The sequence below is a fragment of the Acinonyx jubatus genome, chromosome E4 (assembly GCF_027475565.1).
Source record: "Acinonyx jubatus isolate Ajub_Pintada_27869175 chromosome E4, VMU_Ajub_asm_v1.0, whole genome shotgun sequence".
NCBI lineage: Eukaryota > Metazoa > Chordata > Mammalia > Carnivora > Felidae > Acinonyx > Acinonyx jubatus.
In genome coordinates this window covers 55,222,946-55,247,898 of record NC_069395.1, presented here as the reverse complement: position 1 = coordinate 55,247,898, position 24,953 = coordinate 55,222,946, and the positions used below count along the sequence as shown (strand labels likewise).

The 24,953-nt window shown below is 43.4% G+C and overlaps 1 long non-coding RNA gene and 1 pseudogene across 2 annotated transcripts; one reads left to right on the top strand and one right to left on the bottom strand.

Annotated features, from left to right (window-relative positions):
- The first annotated feature begins 285 nt into the window (after nucleotides 1–285).
- On the top strand, nucleotides 286–3,352 carry LOC128313059 (uncharacterized). 2 transcript variants are annotated; one of them, XR_008293212.1, is made up of 3 exons: nucleotides 286–973; nucleotides 1,729–1,911; nucleotides 2,600–3,352. It is a non-coding gene; the product is annotated as an uncharacterized LOC128313059 (long non-coding RNA). The 2 variants fall into 2 exon arrangements; XR_008293211.1 differs by having other exon boundaries at nucleotides 290–973; nucleotides 1,750–1,911.
- Nucleotides 3,353–5,888: 2,536 nt separating this feature from the next.
- LOC106966228 (adenylosuccinate lyase-like) lies at nucleotides 5,889–11,219 on the bottom strand (annotated as a pseudogene).
- Between the last annotated feature and the right edge of the window lie 13,734 nt (nucleotides 11,220–24,953).

Genomic DNA, 24,953 nt, shown 5'->3' with positions numbered 1-24,953 from the left:
AGATTGTAAGAAGAACATGGGGGATTGGGGATAATGCACCCATTCTGGGACAGCACAGCCTACCACAGTTCCATAGTTTGTAGCCTTGCAGAGTTAAGAAAGCCAACTGCTACCCTACTTCAAACAGAAGGCATTATAAGTACAGGCTTAGGAGAGAAAATCAGTGCTACTTTCATAAAAGAGCAGAAAGCTTCTGGTGTGATCGAATTTGCCATTTTCTCAAATTTCCTCACAGCAGGAGCCATCTGAAAAGGTAGCACAGAAGCCAGTGGGGAAAAGGTCAGAATTGTCACATGTAAAAAGTATGTCTTCACAAGATCTTTGGCTGTTGTTTCTGATGTGTGGAAATGACTGGAAGCAAACAGACAGCAGGCTTGCAAAATCTAGATAGAATAAAGTGGTCAAAGGTGCCCTAAACCTGGCCTGTAAAAGCTTTTAGGTGCTAGAATAATCTCAGTGCACTCAAACTGCCACCAAAATAAGTGGGTTTCAAAAGCTGGGCAAACTCCTAGAAGTGCATCCATTATAATCCTCACCTCGGAGAGGAAAGATCGAGGTCCACAGAGGACAATGCACAAGGAAGATTCTCCCAGAAAGCAGACTCGGGAGTTGCCAGCTTGCTAACCAATGAGCTTCCCCTGTGCTAAGGCCCAGAGTCCTCACCACGTCTGCCAAGCAGAATTTGATGATAGCTATGGACCGGTGACCACCACATGTTTCCCATCGTCCCCTTTCCTGAATGGTAGTTTTTGTTTATTACGTTTACCTGTTCCTTCTCCACTGCTGCATATTGAGTGGTTAGAGGCAGATGACCTCTTTCTTCCTGCCTGGAATGTGGTCACTCTATTGGGAAGAAAAGAGCCACCAAGTGTGACCGCCATGAGAAGCAGAAAGACAAAAGGAGTTTGAACCCTGGGGGGTTATTAAAGCCATGCATATACTCTGCATTCTCAACTCCTGAACTTCTTATTAGGTAAGGAAAAATTACATTCCTTTTTTAGCTATTGTTTTTAATCTCTGTTACTCGTAGTCTAATGTAATTAATGCAATCCTGACTGGCTCAGTATTGTATTCTTGTAGTCAAGTCCTGTACTATTAAAATACCATGTTTTATTGACTCAACCCTAAGACTCACCCTGATTTTATGTACCGAAAAGAAAAGAATAGAAGAAAAATATTCTGTCCATCAGAAATATAAGATGATATTGATTGTAAGACACATACCTATTGCAATGGTGTTAAATACGACTCAGTTAAATACATTGTGTAGAGTTAGAGCTTGATCCATTTGCTTAAAAATAAAATAGTCCTGCATTTGGCATAAGCATAGAACATCTTGGAAACACAAAAAGTCATTAATGATGATTACCTTTGGGAAGTAGAAATGAAAGATATAGGGTAGGAAAGTTAATTTTTGCATTTTCCTTTCTATAGTTCTGAGATGTAGTATTTTTAGGAGTCATCTAAGCCAGAATGAGAGCACTAAGAGGGTGAATATTTAATTTCATCCACCACTGTTACCCCAAGTCCTAGTCCTATCGTTTCATAGACACTCAATGGAAACCAATTTGACAAAAAATTTCACATCTAAAAAAAAACAGACACTCAAATATATGTTGATCAGGTGAATGATTTTTTAAATAAGCCAGTGTCATTGAAAAAGTAAATGAAGAAATTGCTATAGCATGAATGTTAGTGTTCCCCCCAAATTCATATATTAAATCCTAGCCCCCAATGTGATGGTGTTAGGAGGTGGAGTCTTTGGAGGTGATGAGGTCATGAGTGTGGAGCCCTTCTAGAAGAGATCCCACAGCGCTCCCTAGTCCCTGCTGCCATGTGAAGATACAGTAAGAAGTCTGCAAGCTGACCAGGTGCCAGCACCCTGAAACTGGACTTCCAACCTCCAGAACGGTGAGAAATAAATGTCTGTTGTTCATAAGCCACCAACCGTGCCGTACTTTGTTATGGCGGCCTGAACAGACCAAGACAGAAATTGTCTGCTTTCTCCTCATTAGTCTACAAGTTCCTCTGTGATTAGGGCTGTGCCATATTTCTCATTGAATCCCTAGTGCTTTGTGCAATGCCTGGTCCATATTAGGAACAGGGTAAATATTTGGGGAATTAAAAAAATGTTTTGCAGAGACATTTAAACTCATTCTGTGGAGGGTACCATTGCAATGTGGGGCAGAGCCGTGATTTAATCAGACTCTCAGGAAAAGCATTCGTTTGGTGGCAATCTGTTGGAGATGGAAGAAGCAAGGGTAGAGTCAGGAAAGTGAGTCACGCCAACAGATGAGGTCGCGTGAGGGCTTCTGTCCAGGCTGACACGGGGAGCAAGAGATGGAACTTTACATTTTCCTTTCACTTTGAATATTTCAAAACTCAGCATCACACTTATCACAAAAGGCAGTATCCCTCTCTATTCCTCCCCACCCAGTGAGTTGGGTAGACGCAAAAAAGTAGACGCAAAAAGTACAGCCTCAAAACATTAAGCCAGCTTCCTTCAGCCACCCCATGCTCAGTCACAGAGCCGGGCTAGAACTCATAAGTTTGCTTCTAATGCTCTGATTTCACTAGACTCTGCTGATTCCTTTTCTAGGAAACCTTCTCTCTGGCCCTCTTCCCCCACCACCTCACCACGACATAGAGAAAAAGTTGAGAACTGCGAATCTATAGTTTGGAAGGAGAATGCTAAAAAATATTCTTTTTTGGAGATCCTTCATCAAGAAACACGGGAACCACAATTCTATAATCATATATTGATTGGAACTGGACCACTCCTTAGAAGTATGTTTTCAAGGCCAGAAGCACTAAGCTAGCCCACAGTGTCAGAGACTTTAATCCCTGGTATTTTGATGTCCTATTTCTTTACAGCTTGATTTCAGTTAATGCCTTTCTCTCTTTTATTTTCCCTTTCACCACCTACAGATATGGAATATGTCCCAGCATAGTTTCCTTCACCAACTGTCAAGCTATAGAGGAAAGTATTCCATTAAGGGGTTATAACTGTAGTCAAGAGTAGCAAAAAACAGGAAGAATAGGAAAGTGGAGGAACAGCCCCAAGTAATAGGGGTTACCTGGACCAACAGTGGCTAATGACCATGATGTTCATTGCAATAAATAAGCTAGGAAAGGCTGTTTCACAGTATTCTTTTTTTTTGTTTGTTTTTAATGTCTATGTATTTATTTTGAGGGAGAGAGAGGAAGAGCAAGAGAGAGAGAGCAAACAAGGCAGTGAAGGGGCAGAGAGAGAGGGAGAGAGAGAGAATCCCAAGCAGCTCTGCACTGTCAGCACAGAGTCCCATGCAGGATTCAATCCCACGAACTGTGAGATCATGACCTGAGCCAAAATCAAGAATTGGATGCTTAACTGACTGAGCCACTCAGGTGCTCCCACTGTGTTCTTTAAGATACAGAGGGATGCCTGGGTGGCTCAGTTGGTTGAGCCTTTGACTCTTGATTTTGACTCAGGTCATGATCCCAGGGTCATGGGATTGAGCCTAGCATCGGGCTGCAAGCTGAGTGTGGAGCCTGCTTAAGTCTCTCTCTCCCTCTCCCTCTGCCCCTCTCCCCCTTTGCTCAAGCTCTCTCTCTCTCAAAAAAAAAAAAAAAAAGATATAGAGACCATAAGTCAATAAGGCCTAATAAACATGCAATATTAGTAATTGCAAAAGCCATTGAATAATATATTGAAGTTTGAGAGTATTTTAGGTCATTCCTTACTCATAAAGTGTCTATCACTTTACAGATGTGTTTAGTGACAAAAAATTCATAAACTAATCCCAGCAATGAAATATTCTCTACTTCAGAAAAGTTTAAAATAAGCATAATCATGCATTCAGAGGATATTACAGGTATTTCAAACTCTTAAGGCTTTACTAAATGAAACAGTTATAAAAAATACTATTCTCTTGAAGCATAAACATTGACTTCTAAACTTTCTTTGCAATTTTTTAATTTGTTAAGCCAGAATCACAAAATAACAGACACCTGCTTGGTTCTGTCATTTCCATGGGTTTCCCATACCTGTTCCCTGAAGTATGCTTTTGTGTCTAAACAGGTCATAGTAAACTTGTACAGGGCTCTTCCATTAAAAAAAAAAAGAAACAACAAGTTCCAAATGGAGTCATTGGCTCCCCAGGACAGCAAACCAAGAATTACAGTTTCAACCTATTTCAGGAATGTGATCCTTTAACAGTCAACCTCAAAATTTCCTGATCAGTGCTAGAAGCAATCTGCATGGTAAACAAACAAACAAAAAACACAACCAACTCTGTCAAATGAAATATCACCTTGAAATCACCACAGTGAACTATTACCTTACACCTGTCAGAATGGCTAGTATTAAAAAGACAAGAAATAACAAGTGTTGGGGAAGATGTGGGGAGAAGAAACCGTCACACCCTGCTGGTGGGAACGTAAACCGATGCAGTCCCTGTCGAAAACAGTATGGAGGTTCCTCATAAAAGTTAAAAATAAAGCCACCATACGATCCAGTAATTCCACTTCTGGATATTTACCTGAAGAAAACAAAAACTCTAATTCGAAGAGATATATGCACTCCTATGTTTATTGCAGCATCATTTGCAATAGCCAAGATATGGAAGCAGCCCCAATGTCCATCAAGAGATGAACTGGTAAAGATGTATATAATGGAATATTACCAAATCACACACACAAAAATGAGATCTTGCCATCTGTGGCAACATAGATGGACCTAGACGGTACTGTGCTGGGTGAGATAAGTCAGAGAAAGACAAATACCACAGGATTCCGCTTATATGTGGAACCTAGAAGACAAATGAATAAACAAACAAACAAAAAGCAGAACCTGACCCACAAATACTGAGAACAAACTGATGGTTGCGGGAAGCGAGAGGGAGGGGATAAAGGGGGAGAGGAAGGCACGTTCTTCCAGACATGGAATGAATACATCACGGGGATTAAAGGTACAGCAGAGGGAATATGGTCAATAGTATTCTAGCAGGTTGTTTGGTGGCAGGTGGTAACTACACCTGTGATGTGCATAGCAGATCGCATAGACTTGTTGAAAAACTATGTCGTATACCTGAAACTAATGTAGCATTCTGTGTCAACTGTGTCCCACTTAAACAAACAAACAAACAAACAAATAAACCCTGCCTTTCCCTTCCCTGTCAAAAGAAGATGCAGCAAATCTTTCTTTTCTTTTGCTAATCAGCTTCCTTGCTCCAACCTCTTTCCTGTAAAACCCTTTCATCTTGTACAATTCCTCCCAGCACCTCTCTACTTGCTGGACAGCAAGCTTCCTAATTCATGAATTGCTCAAGGAAGCCAATTAGATCTTCAAAATTGCTGGTTGAATTTTTTTTTTATTTTTAACAGCCCCTAAGAGCCAAGCACTTTATATGTGTTGTTTCATCTTTATATTGGCCTTCTGAAGGCAAGGAATTTTTTATTCCTTTTTTTTTTAACGTTTATTTATTTTTGAGACAGAGATAGAGCATGAACGGGGGCGGGGGGGGGGCGGTTCAGAGAGAGAGGGAGACACAGAATCCGAAACAGGCTCCAGGCTCTGAGCTGTCAGCACAGAGACCGACGCGGGGCTCGAACTCACGGACCGCGAGATCATGACCTGAGCCAAAGTCGGCCGCTTAACCGACCCAGCCACCCAGGTGCCCCTATTCCTTTTTTATAGATAAAGAAACCAAGGCACAGAGACAGTAATTTGCCCAAGGATACATAACCAGTAAGCAAAGTTCAAATATTCAAACCCAAATTTTCTGACCAACTTTTGATTGTGAAGCTCTGCTATTTCCAATCGTTTTAGGCTCATGACATGAAGGCATCACACTTTGGTTACAGTATCTTACATTCATCTAAAGATCCTAATTATTATCAACCTTAATGTGGTGCCTAAATGGTGTCTCTCAATTCGATGGGGACCTCCAAATGTGGGGCAACCATCAGGTGGATGCCAGTGGCACGGGAGGTGAAAGAATTCACCCGAGGCAGAACAAAGGAGATAGAAGTTTATGGAATACACCACAGGGGGGCGTCGCAGGACAGCAGAGGAGAGGCAGTCTGCCAGGAGGCAGAGGGTGGGGGCCGCTTTCAAGGAAGGAAAGTGAGGAGGTATGGTGACGTACAGAATTTCCCTTTTTGGGTAAGCGTGCCTAGCTGCAAGTCGCCGGCTGGTCAGTTAGAGCCTATGGATATTTCAGGGTGAGGTGCCGGAAGGGCCTGTCTGTATTCAGCCAGGTGGTCACCAGGCCCTTTCTGTATCCCATCGCTCGAGCCTGTTTGCCTAAAAGCGGCCTCCACACTTCACACATCTGTCACGTTCACAACACGGTTATTTGTTGTAGCAAGGATCTACAGTAAAACCTTGGTTCGCGAGCATAATTCGCTCCGGAAACACGCTTGTAACGCAGAGCACTTGTCTATCAAAGCGAATTTCAAGAATTATTGGCTCAGTTGCGGTCATGTGACTTTTGGCATGATGCACTACTCATATGGCAAGATATCGCTCATTTATCAAGTCAAAATTTATTGGAAACGTTTGCTCATCTTGGGGAACACTCGCTGACAAGTTACTTGCAAAGCAAGGTTTTACTGTATCGCTACTTAAAATTTTAAAAATTACCTTTCTTATGACCTGGTCGCAGACTAAGCTACCTTTAGGTATACGGAGCAGAAGTGAGCCCAGGGCTTCAGAAGGACACCCACCTTCTTTTCCAAAGCCAAGCCTGCGTACACACACTCCCTACAATTCTTTCATTTGCACTGAGTTAGTAGTAAGTTCATGAAGTTTACGATCTACCAGAGAGGCGATATTAGACATATAAATGTACAAATTAGCGTACGATTATAAAATGTATGCTGTAAAATATAACAGGCGCTGAGATCATGTCCTAAAGGACCCAATATAAAATGGGGATTTGAGAGGTTTCTTTATGCACAGACGGATTCTATAGGAATGTAGTATCTGGAAGAGTTGGGGATCACCCAGGCAGAGGGGACATCATGTATGAAGGCACAGAGGCAGCATCAGTTGTCATTAAAATAGGGGAGTCACTTAGGAAACAATGGATTTCACTGGACATTGTTTTATATTAACACTGAAACCCTGGTTAACTATCCCACAAAGAAAGCTCCCGGGTGACTCAGAGGCTGGGAGTTGGCCTGGGAGTGGGGGGCAGAAGGGTGCAGCCAGGAAACTTGGAGGGCCATGGGGGGAGGTGAGATGTGCGGAGGCCTGGGGCCAACTTCATTCTGCTTGCCTATTTGTGTGTTCAGCTGGGCTCTGGGCTGGATCTCTGGAGGGAAATGGGCTTGTGGTCTGGGGAGGCATGAAGTTCTGCCTTAGATGAAAGGGTGCTAGCCGTGTGACTCTTTTCTACCCCTGTGATGTGCCAAAGTGATGGAGACTGGGCTGTGTTACAGATAGATCATTTTTGGGTTGTTGTTAGAACAGGCAAACGAAAACACAGAGAAAACAGAGTCCAAGTTAACGTAGTTTATTTCTGCATTGTGAATGCTGAGAAATGTGTCATGCAAACAAAAAGTACTGTATCAATTGCAGGTTAACGGCTCTTGAGGTAAAATAAGGCACTGGATAGAGCAAGTTTCCGTGACTCGGCAACAAAAGTTAACAGAGCCAACAAAGATTTCTTGTTTAATTCTCTTCCAACTCTACAGACGTAATTCTGCTTTCAACTTCATGACACCTTCATGTGGTTTTAGCAGGGGATAAACCTCCTCTTCTAAGAATCTCTGCACCTGTTGGGATGCACTACCTGTAAAAGAAGGATCCAGTAGATTGTCCGACTGGGAGTGAATGGGACTGAAAGAGGCACCATCCTGGATTCGCTCTATGAGGTCATCGTCACCCGCTTCCTTCCTGTTTGACCGCAGCAGCTGCCTGTTAGGAAAGCACTCTTACTGTCTCGTGGCGATCCTGGAAGCTAGCCCCAGCTTTCACCATGGCTGTGATGACGTTCTCCGTGGCCATGAAAGGCAGCTCTTGCTGAACGCACTGCTCAATTACTTCAGGGTATACCGCCAATCCTTCAGAAATGTTCTGCAGCGTATTCAGTGTAACATCTGCAGCGAGAAGTGCCTCAGCCAAACAGATACATAGATCGACACTGTCATCCACTGTGCCCTCAAACCAATGCACAGATGCTGCAGCACCGCTCTGAGCACACAGGGTTCCGCTTGTGTGGCATTGCACTTGGGTCAGTCTGCTGTCTCTCAGAGGGTTCCTTCATCTCCCTGAGGTATGCCGGGAGTCATATGTCCGTACAAATCTTATGTGTGAATGCCCCCAACCTAGCCAGCACCTGAATAACCACTTTTCGTATATAGGTCGGATGTGGTTTGAAGTGTTGAGGTTCGGAGCCGACAGCCAAGAAAGAATTCTGGAGACATCTTTGTTGCAGAAAAAAGTGGTTTTATTAAAGGACGGGGACAGGACCCATGGGCAGAAAGAGCTGCATTGTAAGTGTAAGGAGTGACTGATTATATACGAATTTTCCATCCTATGGAGGGGAGGATGACATCAGGGTCCCAAGAAGTTGAATCTACAGGTTTCTGGAAGTTTGCTATGGATAAAATTGCTTTTTACCTTAGAGGCACCTAGCTGGCTCAGTCATTAAGCGTCTGACTTCAGCTCAGGTCATGATCTCACAGTTTGTGAGTTCGAGCCCTGCGTCGGGCTCCGTGCTGACAGCTCGGAGGCTGGAGCCTGCTTCGGATTCTGTGTCTCCCTCTCTCTCTCGGCCCCTCCCCTGCTCACTCGCTCTCTCTTAAAAATAAATGAACATTAAAAAAGTTTTTTTGATTGCTTTTTACCTTGTAGTCATTAAGATAGTTATAAACTGATGGAGACTCTGTCCTGCATGACTGGGATCTCTATCAGTGAACCATTAGTTTTTTCCCTTTCCTTGGTTCTGGGGCAGCCAGGAGTGCCCAAGGGATGTCACACTCATCCCACCTGACCTGGCAGGTTCCTCCCCTCCCCCAGGTGGTTGTTAGCTTGTGCTTTGACCTCAGCTTGCCTCGGTTTCCCCACATCATTCGCCACCCTGAACAATTTTAACCTCTAAATCTTTAAGGTTGCTGAGAGTGGAAGGTCTTGTCTTCTGTAACTTCTTCCTGCTGAATAAGGGCATGGGGATGTCCCTAACTATGGGTCAACACTGTCAGTGGGGGGCTTTTGTAAGTAGGAGTTATGAAAGGAGAAGCAGCGAGTCCAGGGGGGGGGGCCACACGTGTGGAGTGGAAAGGATCACCTGCAGCTTGAAGTTATGGCAGGGAAGGAGTCTTGGCACCAAGTAGTGAGTTATTAAGAAAGCAACACACTACGATGAGTGTGGCTATAAGAATGAGAAGTCCAGGGGCGCCTGGGTGACTCAGTTGGTTGAGCATCCGACCTCGGCTCAGGTCATGATCTCACAGTTCGTGGGTTCGAGCCCCGCATCGGGCTCTGTGCTGACCTCTTGCTCAGAACCTGGAGCCTGCTTCCGATTCTGTGTCTCCTTCTCTCTCTCCCCCTCCCCCGCTCATGCTTTGTCTGACTCTGTTTCTCAAAAATAAATAAATGTGAAAAAAAAAAGAATGAGAAGTCCGATGAAAAGATCCCTAATTGTTGACCATAACCCTCCCCAGGCCAGGAACATAACCAATCATTGAAAGAGAGAGAAGGATTTTGGGGTGGCTTAGTCAGTTAAGCGTCCGACTCTCGATGTCAGCTCAGGTCATGATCTCACGGTTCGTGAGTTGAAGCCCCACATGGGGCTCTGCCCTCGCACCACTGACAGTGTGAAGCCTGTGTGGGATTCTCTCTCTCCCTCTCTCTCTGCCCCTACCCCACTTAAAAAATAAATTTTTTAAAAAACGAGAGAGAAGGACTTTGTAGAGCCCCAATTTGGATATTCACATTTTTTAGTAACCCTGTGACATTTCTGTGATAACCTGGGTTGTGCACACAGAATTCTGTTTCAATAATGCCCCATGTGCCACCTTGTGCTGTGGTTAGAGCATCTGAAGCCACTCTATTTTGTAGAACTGCTTTGCTCCTCTGTGCAACTTCAGTATTAAGTAAGGAGATACTGTTCTGTGAATCCCTGAGTGCCTTTATGGTGTATTTACTGAGGACTTCCATGTGCCAAATTATACTTTCTAACCCTATAGATGGAGAAAAATGGATGCCAAATGATCATACCATTGAAAACCAGATCGTGTCCATCTTTGTTGCTTTTTTAAATTTTTTTTAATGTTTTTATTTATTTTTGAGAGAGAGAAACAGAGACAGAGGGCAAGCGGGAGAGGGGCAGAGAGAGAGGGAGACACAGACCCTGAAGCAGGCTCCAGGCTCTGAGCTGTCGGCACAGACCCAACGCGGGCGGGGCTCGAACCCACAAACCACAAGATCGTGACCTGAGCTGATGTCGGACACTTAACCAACTGAGCCACCCGGGTGCCCCCACCTTTGTTTTAAATTGGGAAGATTAGTCAGGGTAGAGATGGTTTTGTTAATGCGCCCATGAATCCAGGCAAAACTTAGGGTGCAACAACCTATCCACTCCGGAGGAAGCCAGGGCCATAGGTTAGTCCCACATAACCAGTGGGTTCTGTTTGGAGCTGGCCGTCTGATTCCAGGTCGCCTTATCCAATCAGTAGCAAACTTGTCAGCAGCCTGGAGTACAATGGTTTGGGAACTTGTTTCTAATGATAGCCATCCTAAACGCCCAGATGTTGGCTATTTTCCCAGGTATCATATGTATGATTTCTTTGTCCCCAGCATAAAAGTGCCTTTTGACTGAGCTGTCCAGTCGTGGGTGTGAGCCATAAATATACATCCCAAATTTGATATATGCCATTCTCAGCATAGTGATAAGTAGGGTTTCATAACTATGGCACTTGTTGGCAGGCAGCAATTTGTGGGTTTGTAAAATCAGTTAAGATTTTAATAGTTTGAGGGCATGAAAAAGTCTGGTTATGTCCCGGTAAATTCCATATCCTATCGATCATGGACCAGGAAGAAACATCCTAATTAGTGATAGGTTTATCACAAGACATTGCATCATTATATATCATCACTGAAATATAAGAATAGAGAGAGAGCCAATCTGTGCCTCGTAAAGGGGAAACCCACCAGGGTAACCCAGATGTACTTGACATGGGCAAAACTCCACATACGCAACTAGCTGTTTGATTTTGTAGTTTAGCATCATGTTGTGCCCATTGTAGAAAGGAATTGTCAGCCAAGATAGGTGGACAGAAATCAAAGAGGAAATATACAACCTTCATCATCATTTGAAGAGGAGTTTGAGATCTTCTACAGGTTCACAGAATCGGAGGTGCATTTGTTTGCTCATGGGTCTCATGTGAAGGAGGTACAGGTTTTATTCTAGATATATGAGCCTGTGAAGTGTCCCTCTAATTTTACTGCAGGGGGAGTACATAATATGACCCGATATGGACCTTTCCATTTTAGATTTAAGTCTCCAGCTGTATTTGACTTCCAATTCTTTCAATAAACTATATCTCCAGGACTTACATGGGGTGGACTTTCAGTTGTAGTTAAATCAGGTTTGGGGAGCATGTGATCAGTATACTCATTAAGTAATTTGTGAATTAAACTAGCCTCAAGTGAATAATTTAACAAAGCATTACAATCTTCACCTAATAACAGATCCACTGGAAGAAATGGCTTTCCATAAAATAACTCAAAAGGGTTGAGTCCTAGAGGTTGTTTTGAAGCAGTTCTTGCTCTGAGAAGTCCTATTGGTAAAAGAGTAACCCAATTTTCCTGGGTCTCTAAGACTAAGTTTAGTAAGGTGTCATTTTAAATTCCTGTTTTTGACATTTATTTATTTATTTTTGAGAGACAGAGAGACACAGAGCCCAAGCGGGGAGATGGGCAGAGAGAGAAGGGGACACAGAATCCGAAGCAGGCTCCAGGCTCCCGGCTGTCAGCACAGAGCCCGGTGCGGGGCTCGAACTCACAAACCGCGAGATCATGACTTGAGCTGAAGTCGGACGCTCAACCAACTGAGCCACCCAGGTAAGGTGTTATTTTAAAGTATGGTTAGCTTTTTCTACCTTCCCAGAGGATTGTGGATGCCAGACTGAACACAGAAAATACTTAGTTTTTAAAACTTGCACTATTTGTTGAGTTGTTTCTGCAGTAAAAGAGGGACCATTGTCACTTTGAAGGGATCGTGGAAGGCCAAATGTGGGAATAATTTCTCACAACAAAACTTTGGTTACTTCTGTGGTTCTTTCGGTTTCACATGGAAAGGCCTCGATCCATCCAGTGAAGGTATCAATAAACACTAGTAGAAACTTACAGCCTTTGCAAGGAGGCATTTGTGTGAAATCAGGCTTCCAGTCCTCTCCTGGGTATGATCCAAGTCTTTGGACTGGTTTAAAAGTGGGGGAGGGCGGACGGTGCCTTCTGGATTTACCTGCACACAAACAATACAGGATTGGCAGAACTGCTTTACTGAGGCCGTGAAGTTTACTCCATTAAATATATTTTTAATTAAATGTTTTAAAGCATTTTTGCGCAAATGAATAGCCTGGTGTTTATAAACCCTGTGTTACTTTCCGTCAATTATTCTTGGGTATGAAGATTTTTCACTCCTGTGCATTTTTTGAATATCCTTGTTCCTCGGCTATATGAATTTCTTGGCCTGAATAGACTGGAGCTATGGACTTTATTGGAGTTAAGACTGGTATAAGATCAAATATTTGTTTATCCCATGCTGCCTGCTTGGCATGATGGTCTGCTGAATTGTTTCTTTTAGATTTTAGATCATGTCCTTTGGATATCCTTTGAGGTGAATTACAGGTACCTCCTTAGGTAAGTATACAGCCTCAAGAGGAGTAATAATTTCAGGCCCATATTTGATTGGGGAATTATGCCTTGAAAATAGTCCTCTTTCCTTCCAGACTTCTCCATGGGTATGCAGCATCAGAAAAACATATTTGAAGTCGGTATGAATATTAATTAGGCCTTTTGCCAATCAGGAGCATGGATAAGAGCTATCAATACAGTCTTTTGAGCAGAAGTATTTATTGGAAGGGCTTTTGCCTCAATGGTCTTAATTAGACTAACTATAGCATATCCAGCTTTTCTCTCTCCCTCACCCATGAAGCTACTACCATCAGTAAACTAATTATCATCTGCATTTTCAATAGAGGAATCTTTTAAATCTGATCTGCTAGAATGAACAAGATTGATAATCTGAGCAGTCATGTTCCAACATAGAAGTACGATGGTCAGGCCCAGGCATAAGGGTAGCTGGGTTTAAAATTTGACAGGTTTTTTTTTTTTTTAATATTTTTAATCGTTTATCTATTATTGAGAGACACAAAGCATGAGCAGGGGAGGGGCCAAGAGATGGAGAGACACAGAATCTGAAACAGGCTCCATGCTCTGAGCTGTCAGCACAGAGCCCGACGCGGGGCTCAAACTCACAAACTGTGAGATCATGGCCTGAGCCGAAGTCAGACGCTCACCCAACTGAGCCACCCAGGCGCCCCAAAATTTGACAGGTTTTAAGTATTATTTCATGTATCTAAAAGCATAGCCTGGAATATAGTAAGTCAGCCTCCCATTACCTATTGGTGGCCTTTGGTTTCTAAGACACTCTGGACCGGATGTGGAGTCATCACAGTCAGGGACTGTCCCATACTAAGTTCTGAGGCTCCTTCTACCAGGAGGGCTGTTGTAGCCACTGCTCAGAGACAAGTTGGCCACCCTTGAGCTACATTATCAAGTGACTTTGAAAAATAGCCCACTGGTCTTATTTCATTTCCTAATTTCTGGGTAAGAACCCCCAAAGCTTGTCCCTGTTTTCCTGCTGCGTATAAAGTGAAAGATTTTTCTAAATTTGGTAAAGCCAAAGCTGGGGCTGATGAAAGCCTAGCTTTTATTGTTTGAAAGGCCATCCACTGAGCGTTAGTCCAGAGTAAAGATTCCTCATCAGGGCCCTTAACTGAATCATGCACTGGTTTGGCCAAGAGCCCAAATCCAGGAATCCATAGGTGGCAAAAACCTGCCATGTCTAGGAAAGTACAGAGTTGTTTTTTCGTAGCTGGGATTCCAAGATCTAATATAGCCTTTTTCTCTGTCCATAGACAGGGTCCTGGTGTTAGTTCATATTCCAAATATCATACTTTCTGGTTCAGTATTTCTACCTTTTTAGGGGAGATTCAATACCCTCTGTCTGCCAAGAAATTAAATAAAAATATAGAATTGTTATCAGACATTTCCTCTGTGGGACTACAGATTAGAACATCATCCACATACTGTACTATAGTCCCTTGAGGCAGGGAGATATCATGGAGGTCTTTACTAAGCACAGCCCCAAAGAAGTGAGGACTGTCTCTAAATCCCAGTGGCAAGACTGGCCAAGTTAATTGAGCAGCCCGTGGGCTTGAAGGTGAGGCCCATTCAAGGGCAAATAGTGGCTGCATTTCGTCACTGAGAGGGAACCAAAAGAAGGCATCTCCTAAGTCCAGTACTGTAAGCCAGTTGGTGTCACCAGGGACCTGGGTGAGAACAGTATATGGGGGCACCTGGGGGGTTCAGTTGGTTGTTGATTTTGGCTCAGATCACGATCTCACGCTTCATAAGATCGAGCCCCATATGGGGTTCTGCGCTGACGGTGCAGAGCCTGCTTAGGATTCTCTTTCTACCCTTCTCTCTGTCCCTTCCCACCCTGTCTCTCTGAAAATAAATTAATAAACATTTAAGAAAAAGAATAGTGTATGGACTCGGCACTATGGGATGAATAGGCACTATTGCTTCATTTATAGCTAAATTGTATACCGTTCGATAGTCTCCATTTGCCTTTTTTACTGGAAAAACTGGAGTGTTAGAAGGAGAGTGACAAGGCTTTGACCATGTTTAAGAAATTTGTCTGTAAGTGGTTGTGACTTGGCCTTGGCCTCAAGTATTAAAGGGTATTGTTTTCTATGCGGTACAGTGGTTGGGACCTTTAAAGTCACTTTAATTGGTTGGGCTCTCAGAGCCCATCCTGGAACATCATAATCCCAAACCTGTAGATTTACTTCCTTCCAGATATTAGGAGGGATATCAGGGTAAGGTTTTAACTCTCCAGGTGTTAAAGACAACGAGCTGTCTCCTTATTTAGTAACTGCTTCCCAGTTTATATGTTAAATCTCATCCCAGTGATGGAGTGGGACAAGATGGAAGGACTAAAAAACACGAGCAGCCAGCTGACTTTTATATTTATAGGTTAAAGACATTGCTTGATGGCACATTTTAGTTTTCCCCTCTATGCCAACAACTTTATGGTTAGAAAGACAAGTAGGGCCAGTGTGCTGAAAAAGAACAGAATAAGTGGCTCCTGTATCAATAAGAAAATTGACAAACTTACCTCCCACATCCAGGGCAACCCGGGACTCAGTCATCTAGATGTCAAAGGGAGCCGGACCAGCCTCAGGGCCCTGTCATGCCAGTTTCTCTGGTTTTAACTCTTGGGCAAGGTGGTGAGTGCTTGACCTTCTCTCTCTCTCTGGACACAAGGACAGTCTCTCATCTGATGTCTTTGTTTTTACGAGCAGGGCATGACCCAGGGGGAGAGCCCTTGTTGGGACAATCTCTGCTCCAATATCCCATCTGGCCATGTCTGAAACATGGGATCTTATCTGACCTGTCATCTGGAGTCAGCCCTTAGCAAGGGCTTCTGGCTAGTCTGGTGTTGTGGGAAGCTCGAGATAGCGGCAGCCAATATTTGAGACGATTATCACACCCTGTAACTTAGCCCTCTGGTCCTTTTCTGGTATTAATGCCATGTCACCATTATTGAAAACTCCAAAAGCCACCTCCAAGAGGTGCTGAGTGGGAATTTGAGGGTCTAAAGTCATTTTTGTTAACTTCCGGAGGATGTGAAGTGCCCACTGATTTAGAAAATGCATGTTTAAAATAGTCATTCCTTCAGGTATAGTTGGGTCCAGATTTGTATATTTTAGGATTAGCATTCTATTAAGCAACCCTGAAATAGAGCAGGATTTTAATCAACTCTTTGGGTGACTTCCTGATTTTTGTTAAAATTTACAGGTTTAGTAAATCCTTTTTTCATTCCTTCTGTCAAACCACACGTCTCGTCTTTCCCTTTCCTGACTATCCTGATAGTTTCAATGTGGTTCAGTATTTGGGACAACAGCTCTCTCCGCAGATAATGTTCCCTGTCTCTTGTTGCCAGTTCATCAGCAAACTCTTGATCTCCGCCCAGATGCAGTTCTTTTCCTCAAGGATTCAACAAAGGGTTAATATGATATCTACATATCCAGGTCATATCCTACATGATAGATATTTGTTGAAAGTCCTCAATAAACTGAGAGTATTTTCAGAATATCATCCTCATTGTTGTCTTATCTGAGCCAGGTCTGCCATGGAGACATGGACTCTCATTGTGCCCATTTCTCCATTGGCAACTTCCCTAAAAGGGCGGATTCCAAATTTAGGTGGAGCTCCTGGAAGACGGGGAGTCCCACTCCAACTAAGTCCCAGCTGGGCTGGGAGCAGAAAGGTCTTGGGTTTATAAGGAGAAGGCATAGCAACAGAGCCAGTATCTTCTTTGTCTGGACTGACTGGTGATTCCTCCACTATGGAGGAATCACTATGGTGATGAAAACCCTTAAATCCTGCCTTTTCCGATACCATCTTGTCAAGCTGCTGTATCCTCTGGTCACCTCCCTCGAAGAGCTGCAGGAAGCTAGCCTGAACACGGGTGGTGTCCTTCATTCCCCAGAAGCACAGGTCATCTCAGGCACACTTCAGGTTCTGGAGATCCAGGCAAAGATCCCGAATCCAGGGTTAATGGAACATAGCTGGGGGTGGGGGGTTGCACAGGATGATACTGGAATTATCGACAGGGGTGCAGGCTGCACCAAGAATTTTGGATTTTATTTTGAGTCCAGTGGGAAGCCAACGAAGCATTTTAGGCAGGAAAATGATGCCCAATGTGAGCTTTTTAAAAAGGTCATTTTGTCTGCTTTGTCAAGAAAGAAATCGAGGTGGAAAAGTGTGGAAGCAGGGAAACTAGTTGGGTCATTGCAGAAGGCCAAGAAAGAAGTGGTAACAAATTATACCGAGACAGACCATACTAAACCATGATGTATGGCACTAAACAAGGTCAAATAATTTTACCATCACTTCATTCAGACCCATCCATATGTACCAAGAGAAGACCACAAATAACTCTGAACAGACCCATGTGTTCTATTAAAAAAACAAAAAAAACAAAAACACCAGAAACAAAATTAAAACAAAACAAACAAACAAACAAACAAACAAAACCCAGAAACAAAAACAAAAACAAAAAACAGGCCCCAAATGGAGTCACTTATGGTAAGCTCTACTAGATTTAATACCTAAGGTAACTGCAATGTCAGCCTCTCCCAGGAGTGGAATTTTAAAGCACTCAGTCTGGAATTTTCTGACCAGCACTAGTTAGGTAATCTGCACGGTAAAACACTCCCCCCACCCCCTCCTCCTACCACCTTCCTTTAAGGGAAGTTAATCTTGCCTGAAATAGTCCTTTCTTTTCATTGTTGCCTGAAATAGTCCTTTCTTTTCATTTGCTAATAACCTCCTTGTCCCAACTGCTCCGTTCCAGTCTACAAAATCCTTCCATTTTGTACAACTCCTCAGCGTGCCCCTCCATTTACTAGAAGCAATCATGACCAGCGCATGAGTTGTTGAATAGAGCCAATTAGATCTTCAAATTTACTCCGTTGAATTTTTGTTCTTTAACAGATTCCAAGAGAAGACCAGCATCTCCTGCCAAGTTCACACATTCTAACCAAGACCTTGCTTGCCTTCTTCTGTCTTAAAACCTCCCTTTGATAACCCCAGCCTCCAGAATGTGTAGGTACCTTTCCCTAGCCCCCCCCCCCCCTTTTAAGACACTGTCAAAGGTTGTCAAGGCAGTCCTCTCTCAGCTTTATACAGTCTGCCTGTTTTCTTCTCCTGGTCTTTATACGTGGCAGCTTTGACCGTAACTTAGACTATGGTGGTACCAGGCAAAATAAAAAGTGGATGGAGTCCATGTGTATTTTGGATGTAGATGCCATAGGTCTTGGAAATTGAATATAAAGGATGAGAGAAACAAGATGATAAACATTAATTCCAAATTTCTGTTCTTTTATTTCACTCCAAGGAGATAAAGCCTGAGGAGCCGATGCAAGGTACTGGCACAGTTCTTGGCATGTAGCAAACAATAAATGTTACCTGCTGTACTGAAGATGATTCACAAGCACGAATTCTAATATGCAAGACATTTAGTTGTCTATATTAATTGTATTTTCCTATAATAATTTTTGTTACAAGCCCCTTTTCTGCCTGGTAACAGAAGCCTCCTCAGTCAGTTCCGGTGTTGCCCCAGCTCCATCCTGCAGGGGGAGGCTGAATGGCTCCCTAGCACCAAGCCATCAAGGTGCTCGGGGGACAGGAAGGTTGATGCAGCTGGTCCTTGCTCGACATCACCACAGTGATATCTGCTAACACTACCTCATGTCTGTCAGGTGTTCTGTCATTCATCCACTAAGTCATCCCTGGGCCCTGTTCGTTCCCACCTCAAGACCTCACGACACTCAGCTGTCTCTGCCACGCGTGCCTCTCTGATCCATGAGAAAGACTGTTCCTTCTTCTAAACACCAACTATGAGAAATTAGATGGGGCTAGCTCAGGCACTTTGCCTTTTATATTCCACTGTCCCCATTTCATGCCAGACCAGAGAAGCCTGGGACTTTGGGGGGTGGGGGGAGGGTGCTTATCAGCCTCCTGGTGTTTCCCTGGGTCTATAAGGGATGGGCAGGAGGCTCAGGTCCTTTCGGTCTCACACCTGCAGATCCCTGCAGTACTTTCTTCCCTCTCTCCCATCAAGAGAACTTAAGGGAGGGGAAGCCAGCACCACAATTTCCAGTTCTATCTCCTCCAATGAGAAGATAAGCCCACCTGGCCCCGGGGGGGGTGAGATAAAATGGTATTCTTTCAAAGCCTTTGTTTATGCACAGAGCTTACTTTTTTTTTTTTTTCCTGTGTTCTATGCCCCCAGAAGATACTAAATCACTGAGATTTGAAGGAGGGAAAGGGTTGTACAGTTCAGGAAATACTGAGAACAACAACTAAATTCTTTAATATATCAAAATACTGTCCCACTATATAGTTATTATCGCTGTTCATATTTACTGTGAATTCACTGATTTCAAGAGGCTCTGTAGAGAAGTAATTAAGCACTTAGACTCTGGAGGCTGAAGGCTTGGGTTCAAATCCCAGCTCTGCTAATTGTGCGCTAATTGCTAGCGGTATGACTTTGGGTGATCGTTTTTAGTGCCTCAATTTCTTCATTTGTGTCCTGGAGATGATCATAATACCTCCCTCACAGTGTTGTTTTGGGAATTGAATGAGATCACTAATGTCAGAACATGTCAGAATAGTGCACATCTTGCCTGCAGTGTGTTTGCTTTACGACTACTAAGCCTGTCGGGCCCTTCTAACACTTGGCAGAAATCCATCACTGGTTCCTGTAATTGTTGGAGAAAACAAACCACTGTGTTGCTTCCAGAAGAAAATGTCGTATGTGAGCCCATAACATGACATTACAATCCCTACCCTTAACAGCATAAAAGGCAGATATGGAACATAAATTTAGAACTATGGAGCCATATACTGTTAGAAAAGACTCCCTATCTTCATTTATTCACTCATTTTCTTTTTATTCAATTAAGTATGTATCTACTAGCACGAGGCGCTGCTCTAGAAACTGGGGGCACAGTCTGGATTCCATGGTCCTCACACTCTGGTGGAGGAAGACAACAGAAATAAACTGAGAAAGAATAAACAGCTGCCCAAATGATACAAAGCCTGTGTTAAAATAATTAAGATTCATTCTCTGCTTGTTCTGGAAGACATTCAAGAATTTTTCGGCAATCCTGATAACAGTTACCAGGCAATGGAGAAAAATTCTCCAAACCCAGGACTATTATTCTGAGAACGCCCAGATTAAGGAGAGAGACACAGATAGATCATCATGCATATGTTGTCACAGTTTGCGATCCATGTTAAATGTTAAGCTATCTGTGGCTTAGTAGTATTGAATCACATTAGGGCCAGCCCAGTTCATGTAAAATATCTGTGCTTAGTGTGTCGAGATTTAACATTAACTATGTGCCTTAGGAAGTCACTTAACCTCCTCTGAGCACTGGTGCTCATTTGTAAAACGGAAAAGGTCACGTCTATCTTATAGGACTTGATTAGAGGCAATGCCTATACAATATATGGTAGGAACTCAAAAATTGTTGCTCTACAATGGATGCTTAAGGGGAACCAGACACTATCACATAGACCTCATTGAATCTGCAGCACGTTGCTGTGATGTAGGTGTTATTATCATTAGTTTGCCCTGGAAGAAACCAAGACTGAGTGAAGTGACCCACCCACCCCACAGACACTTCTAATTTCCCACTACAGCTCTGACATGCTCACAGGTAGCTGTAGGAAGCATATTGCTGTGTAAATGAAAACAGCTTCCGGTAGCCTTGTGGCCTGGATTTGCACAGCCTATTAACTAGTAGTCCTCTAAGAACTCCAAAAACCCTCACTTTGGGGTGCCTGGGTGGCTCAGTAAGTTAAGCGTCTGACTTCGGCTCAGGTCATGATCTCACGGTTTGGTGTTTGAGCCCCCCCTTGGGCTCTGTGCTGACAGCTCAAAACAGGGGCCTGCTTCCGATTCTGTGTCTCCCTCTCTCTCTGCCCCTCCTCCGCTCACTCCTGGTCTCTCTCTGTCTCTCAAAAACGAATAAACATTAAAAAAAATAATAAAATTAAAAAAACAAAAAACCAAAAATCCTCACTTGGTTTAACTCTTCCCTGGGCCCTAAGAAAATTAAAAAACCAGCTCCCAAACCAACTTCCTGGTGAATGGGTCAAACCCAGTGAATCGGTCAAAACTCTCAGGCAGAGTTGGGGCAAAGACAATCCATTTTATCGGGGTTTTCGACTCACATTATTACTAATAAGTGTCTGGCGGTGCGTCAGGCACTGTGCTAAGTGCTGAGGATACAGCAGCAAATAAAATCGAAAGGAGTCTTTGCCTTTATGAAGCTTATATCCAGCAGAAGGCAAGAATAGATAATAAACAAAACAAATAAATAAAGGTTAGATCATGGGAAGTTCTGTGGGGAACCATAAAGTAGGGGAAGGGGAGAAATGTGGGTGAGAGCGAGCTGTTCCAAGCAGCCTCTCCAACTCTGCACAAGTCTGGGGGGTAAAACCAGAAAAGGCCACCTCGGTGCTAGATGCTTCACAGCAAGACTGATTTGCTTTGTCCCTACCACTGGAGATCAAGGCTACTAGTTACTCTTCTTGGAGTTGCTTGGACGAAGGACGCGAGCCTACCTGCTTTGAGAAAAACAGTGACATGGGGGCTTGTAGAAGTTCCAGGGAGGACTTCTCCTATGTGGGTTGGTAATATCCTGTTATTGCCAACGTTGTTTATCTTGGGAGGTTCAGGCAATTGGGCAAGCTCACCACTAGAAGGAGGAATTGGATGGCTCTCCCTTTGCAGAGGCACTACCAGTTCAACAAACACACCATGTTGCATGCCAGGCTCTGGGCCGTCCCTGGGAACTGTGCACCCATATAATTTCATTGCCATATCAAACTGAGTTTATAGGGGAGGAAAAGTCATGGGGCGAAAGCATTTTGTAGGGCAGATAAATCAGATCATTCTTTAGAGAGCATTTATTCTTTAACAGACCTATATTCATGTATACCAAGCTTCGGAGATTTTATTTTATGGTTTGAAATAAAAAGCCACTTGCACATTGATTATCTCATGAGCATTTTTGTTAGAAAAGACATTTACAAAGCCTATTGTAAACGGATCCCTCAGTTGCCAACAACAGGTTGAATTTCTGTTTCTTATGACATTATGAAACTGGTCTCAAGTCATTTCCCTTTTATAGTGTGTGCTCTGCTCTCTTTGTATCTAGTAACCTTCACCTCCTCACCACTTAGCCCCTGTTCCCACAGCTACGCCCTGGACCCTGTCATCACCAGGAATTACTCCACCACTCGTATCTTAAATTCAAGCAATTCTGCTTTGGGACCTCCACCTCTTATATTTCCAGAACCCTGAACCTCCTATATTACTTTCGTAGGGCTGCCATAACAAATACCACAGATTAGGTGGCTAAAAACCCAGAAATTTATTTCTTCACAGCTCTGGAGGCTGGAAGTCCCAGATGAAGATGAGGATTTCTTCTGAGGCCTCTCCCTGCTGGATTACTCAGGGTTCTCCAGAGAAACAGAACGAAGAGCCATTTGGAGACACATGTAACAGAGTATAGGAATTGGGTTCAGTAATTCTGGAGGCCACAAAGCCCCACTATCCGCCTTCTGCAAGCTGGAGAGCCAGGACTGAGAACCAGAAGCTCCAATATTCAAGGGCAGAAGGGGTTGGATGTCCCAGCTCCAAAAGGAAGAGACCAGATATACCCTTCCCCCCTGTTTCTATTCTGTTCAGGCCCCAGTGGATTGGATGCTACCCGGCCTCCTTGGTGAGGGGGATCTTCACTCACTTTACTGATGCAGTGCTAATCAGAAACTCTCACAGACACACCCAGAAACCATGTTTTACCAGCTCTCTGGGCATCACTTATGCCAGGCAAGTTGATGCCTAAAAATGGACCTACACAGCTGCTTTCTCTCTGTCTTCACACAGTCTTTCTTCTGCATATGTCTGTGCTACCGTCTCATACTGGATTAGAGCCTATCCTAATGACCTCATTTAACCATAATTATCTTTTTTTTTTTTACAAAAATTTTTTTTAATGTTTATTCATTTTTGAGAGAGACAGAGAGAGAGAGAGAGAGCACAAGCAGGAGAAGGGCAGAGAGAGAGACACACAGAATCCAAAGCAGGCTCCAGGCTCTGAGCTGTCAGCACAGAGCCCGATGCGGGGCTCGAACCCACAAACTGTGAGATCATGACCTGAGCCGAAGTCGGACGCTCAACCGACTGAGCCACTCAGGCGTGCCCCCCCCATTTTTTTTAAGTTTTATTTATTTAAGAAAGAGAGTGCATGCATGTATGTGCACACGTGGGGGAGGAGGAGAGAGAGAGGGAGAGAGAGAGACAGAGAGAGAGAATCCCAAGCAGACTCCACCCTGTCAGTGCAGAGCCTGATACAAGGCTCGAACCCACAAATGGCAAGATCGTGACCTGAGCCGAAGTCAGACACTTAACCGACTGCGCCACCCAGGTGCCCCATAACCTTAATTGTCTTCAAATAGAGTCACATTCCGAGGTACTGGGGGTTAGGATTTTAACAAAGGAATTTGGGGGGGACATAGTTCACCCCATAACCGTCATTCCTACCACACCAGGTCTCCCAATCTGTTGGGACATTCAGACTCTTGAGACCATCCTCTCACATCATTTCCTTCTCCGCAAGGCCAAGGACTCTTGTTTTCCACTTCAGCAACCTCCCTAACAAAAGACACAATTCCACCACTCTTCTGCTGTCGACCCATCTAAAGAAAACACAAGTCTTGGATTAATTCACCTGTTGTGTAACTGAGCTAATTGTGAATTTGCTCCTCGGTGAGATACAGAAAGAGACCACACTAGCTGGAATCGTCACACAAAGGATACTTTATTGGATGCAACTAAGGAATCATGGGTAATAACTTCCAAAGCTGTGATGCTCCGAGTGGGGGTGAGTGGGTTTCTTTTATTTAGGGGTAGGATAAACATTCAAGAGGGGAGTTTGGTCACCACACGTAAAGGTGGGTATAAGGTTGCTCACGTGTACTTAGGAAACATGCTTATACATGCATCAGATGCTACATCATTAATAAGGAGATTTGTGTTCCCCTTTGGGCAGAGATTTCAACATTATAACTGGATAGATTTAACCACCGGACACTCCATAATTCATCTTTTTAATTTTTTTCCTTCAAAGACATGATTTGTTTTTTATTCACTTTTCAACTTTTTTCTGTTTTGACAGTCTGGCTAAAAACGAAAGCACATTTCAGAAATTAAAATTTTTAGTGGTGAGCCTACCTACTTTTTATAATCCAACTTCATGAGCAAATTGGATCTGAATCAGGCTCTTCCCCTTCTCTGAAATAAGACATATGATTCAGCGACCTCACACAATATTCTCCTGCCACTCATTGCTGACGGGGTAGCAAGTGTAGCCGCATCCGCTAGTCTGCATATCCCGGGTCCAATCTATTAGATTTAGTCATGTTTCACCAAATTCACATGAATTTAAACTTATTGATCCTTATTTTATCTACAAATATGTATCTTTTAAGATTATTTCCATTATTTAAATGCTTTTCAAACATGTAAATGCTTTCATAATGATTTACAAAATGCTTAAATGATGCTTTCAAATTAAATGATTAAATAAACAAAGTTTGAAAGATGAAGATAGGACTTTGCAGAAGCCACAACCCAACTGTTGGAAGAGATTAAATACCCCCAACACCAGCACTACTCTGCATCTGATGCACTAAACTCTACTCGCCACAAACTCCTGCCTCTCCTCTCTGTCACTCTTTTTAGGATTTTGTCCTACATCAATTAACACTTTTACTGAGTACTCTTTGTTTCAAGATTCTGTGCTAGGCATTGAGGATATCACCATGAGTATATGTATTCCCTTCCTTTGAAGATTTTAAAGGGTAATTGCAAAAACAAGACAAACAGGAAATTAAATAACAATGCAAAAGATAGTAATAACAGTGCAAAATAATAAGCAAGGCAGAACATAAAAGGTTGTCACAAGAAGGGTGCCTGGGTGGCTCAGGTGGCCGAGCGTCCCACTCTTGATTTGGGTTCAGGTCATGATCCCAGGGTCATGGGATGAAGTCCCATGTTGGGCTCTGCACTCAGTGTGGAGCCTGCTTA